The sequence below is a fragment of the Tupaia chinensis genome, unplaced genomic scaffold (genome assembly GCF_000334495.1).
Source record: "Tupaia chinensis unplaced genomic scaffold, TupChi_1.0 Scaffold000273_1, whole genome shotgun sequence".
NCBI lineage: Eukaryota > Metazoa > Chordata > Mammalia > Scandentia > Tupaiidae > Tupaia > Tupaia belangeri.
The window spans coordinates 159334-163472 of NW_006159755.1; positions in this window are offsets into that span (position 1 = coordinate 159334).

A 4139-nucleotide genomic window follows, 5' to 3' on the forward strand; every position below is an offset into this window, starting at 1 on the left:
ATAATTATTGGGAAATGCATGGAAAAGACATTGAATGATAAAGCGGGGAGATTGATGTCTCTGTATTGACTGACATGCATGGCATTCCCTTTTGAAAAAGCAATGGAAGTCAATGTAAAATGTAATGTAATCCAATGTAATATAAAGAAGATTATGATGATAATAAAAATTTTAAAAAATTAAAAAAAAAAAAAGCAATGGAAGTCAATGTAAAGTTATATGTACTCCAATGTAATATAAAGAAGATTAATAATAAAAATTTTAAAAAATTAAAAAATCAAAAAAAAAAAAGAAGAGCAGTTTTGAACTGGTAATGATATTTCCTTGAAACTTAAAGCCTAGAAACAGGTTAGTATTCTGCTCAAATAGTAGGTACATGCACCTATCGACAGCTCAAGACAGGACAAAAATTCTTTAAAACCGGACAACAAAGCTTAGAAGAAAAGCAGCAAGATTTTAGTCAAGTCACAGAATGTTGTTTCATCAGTTCAGTATCATGTACTTAATCTTTCTTCTGTTAAGGTTTGATCTTCCAGATTGAATTCTGGGATATAATATGGATCTCCAAACATTGTCCCTACAATTAAGTTGTCCATTTTCTTAGTTTTTGAACTCTCATTTCTGTGTGTCTTCTGCTGAAGTTTTCTAACCTCCAGACTCATTTCTAGAAAGGCACACACACAGACCCATCCTAAGATGGATACTGAAGTTGAGCTGTGAATTATTGGTTTCCTTGACTAAAAATGAAGATTTTTCTGCTGTGACTTCTCCCTTCAGATACATTTCTAGAGGGGTAGGGATATATCTGCCTCCTTCTCTCCATTTCTCTCTTTTTCTGTCTCTCTGGGCCTCCCTGTGACTTTTAAGTTTGTGGGGTTTTTTTGTTTGTTTGTTTTGTTTTTTTCATTTAAGGTAATGTATTCTCTGGGCTCATAATGCCCTGGCTTATTGTGCAAATTTGTTCTTTTCCCAATTCCACTTAGTAAAGGTACACCCCTAGGCCTATCTTAAAATGGCTACTGAACTGGAGCTGTAAAATACTGTGTTTTTGTTTTTTGCATTTTATAGTTCAAACATAGAGTCTTTTTAACATATTTTATACTTTCACCATTTTTTCCTTCTGTCCTCTTCTCCAATCCTTTTCATTTTTTTTTTATCTTCGTTCACTGGCTGCTCAGCCTCTATGCGCTGAGTGTCTAGACAGGTCCATGTGAACAGGATCCAAACATGTGAATAAGATTAGGGTCGGAATATTCCTCTATACCCACTGATTCTGAAGCACAAAGAGTTAAAATGGAACAGAAGAGAGTTTGCAGATCACCTCCCCCAGCACGCCTCTGAATGTTCAGATTGAACTTCAAGAATAAGGAAGAAATGCACCATCTATCAAACGACCAGAAATGACCACAGGGTAACAAGAAATATGGGAAAGCAGGAAAATACCTCTCCTCCAAGGGAAGAGAATAACTCTTCTTCATTATCAGACAGTACAATGAAACTCACAAAAATGTCAGATAAAGAATTTAGAATATTCATAGCTAACAAAGATGGAAGAGAAGAGAGACAACGAACTGCAGAAGAGGCAGCAGAAAGGACCTGAAGAGTTCCAGGAGGTGATAAATTTCTTGCAAGATCTAAATGTGGAAATAAACGCCATAAAAAGAATCAAAAGGAACTGTTAGAGATTAAAGCTAGAATACAGAAAGTCAAAATTTCCCTTGAAAGTATTAAAAGCAGACTCGATCATACAGAAAATCAAATCTCATATGTAGAAGATACAATCGCTGGCCTAAAAAAATCCACCACAAAGACTGAGAAAGTTGCCCAAAAAAAATGAGAATAACATACGAGAAATCATAGATTCCATCAAACGTTCAAACATCCAGATAATCCCAGAAGGCAAAGAGACTCATGAGGGCATTGATAATCTATTCTTTGAAATTCTGGAAGAAAACTTTCCAAACCTAGAGAGATATTCAAAGATCCAGTCCCAAGAAATACAAAGGACCCCAAATAGAATCAACCCAAGAAGATCTCCAAGACACATTATAGCCAGATTGACCAAAACCACAGACAAAGACAAGATACTAAGACTGGCAAGAGAGAAACGTCAAGTTACCTACAAAGGATATCCCATCAGCCTAACAGCAGACATCACATCGGAAAAAATGTGAGTGAGGAAAGAATGGGAAAGTATGTTCAGAATGTTAAGGGAAAAGCAATTTCAACCAAGAATACAATGCCCAGCAAAATCATCCTTCATATGGAAAGAAAAGACAAAAACATTCTCAGATAAACAAAATCTGAAAGAATTTACCAACACCAGACCAGATCTCCAAGAAGTTCTCAAAGGAGTGCTATACCAGGAAAATTAAATACAGACACACAGAGATAAGAGTTCAAAAACTAAGAAAATGGCCAATGTACTAGTAGAGACATGTCTGGAGTTAAATATTATATTCCACAATTTAAGTGGTAAGATCGAATCACAACAGAAAATCAGTTAAGTATATGAGAATGAACTGGTCAAATAGAATATTATGACTTTAGACTAAAACATTGCTGATTTTCTTCTTGGTTTTGTTTTCCAATCTTAAGGATTTTTGTCTTGTCTTAAGCTGCCGATAGTCCCATGTACATACTATTAGAACAGAATCCTAATCTGTTTCCTGGCTTTATGTTTTAAGCAAAGCTCCCTTAGCATTTCTTTGATTTCTTAAAGCTAAAATTGCTTTAGTTTCATGTACATACTATTTGAACAGAATCCTAACCTGTTTCCTGGCTTTAAGTTTTAAGCAAAGCTCCCATAGCATTTCTTTGATTTATTAAAGCTAATTGCTTTTCTTGAAATTAAAAATATATTTAAAATATCTATTTAATGACCATAGTAAGTTATGTAGCATCAGGTAGATGTTACTTTATATTATATTCATTCTACTCAGAGTTTCACAACTAAAATCAGACATATGTTCACAGATATATATATATATATACGAGAGAACTTGTTATTGAAATAGCTAGATTACTTAAGAAATTTTGTGAATCAATAAAATATGTGGGGGGTAAGAACTCAGGTTACCCAAAACACAGCATAGAAACAAACCAGACTGTCTACCAAATTTGGGGAGATCCTGGGCCTGAGAACTTACTGAATTTCCCCAAGGAGAAGCTTTCAAATAGAGAGATTACAAAGGACCCACTGCACTGGTACCAGGCACAAGCTTCAAAAGAACCTCTTGATAGAGCTCCAGTTTTTCTATAGTCCATTGTCAGGTCACCATCATTGTCAATGGAAATAACCAACACTGCAGAAATAATAATTAATGAGATTTACTTCTAAACACAGATATGAGTGACTGACCCAGAGAAAGGCGAGCAAGTCTTTCTCGAGGTACTCCAATACAAGAACTCCTTTATTTGATTTTAAGAGGGAGAGACAAAGGTTTGGAAAGAGATTTTTATTAGTCTGGCCTAAAAAGGTGGGACATCAGGAAGGAGAAGCTTGTAGATTATAAATGGGTTTTACAATTTTTAGGTTGGTATTTGAAAGGGAAGGTCTGGGAAGAGATGAGCAAAAGAATGCACTGTAACAGGTTTGATGTACATCTCAAAGATAGTATGCCAGAGACAAGAGGTAGAAAAAATTCCTGTTATTAATGAAACATAATGACCTGTTACTGTTTGTAGGTTTGACCACCTCCCCCTTCCCACCTCAACTTTGGAAAGGTGTTTTTGGCAGTCAGACTTTTGCTCTCAAAACCAGATGCCATGAATGAGAAGAGGGTGTAGCAAGGAGTCTTATACAATAGCAGTGATTGGCTGACAAGGGAGCGAGATGGTCTCATAGTCAGTATAGGAATCAGTGGGTCCACACATTGTTGGAACTGCTAATTAAGAGTAAGGGGACCAGCAGTTAGCGTAATGGCTATGTCGCTGGACTCCCACGTAGTCGACCGTGGTTCAAGTGCTGGACCCGGTGGCTTAAACTCACGCTGGGCATGTGTGCGTGCGTGCCCAAGATCCCGAGAGGAGAATGGAGGAGAAGGGATTGCGGGGTGGCCATCCCCCCTGGGGGGTGATTTCTCGTTTTCTATCTCTCTGTCTCTCTCTGTCTTTCTGGCGAGTGCACGCACCCTATA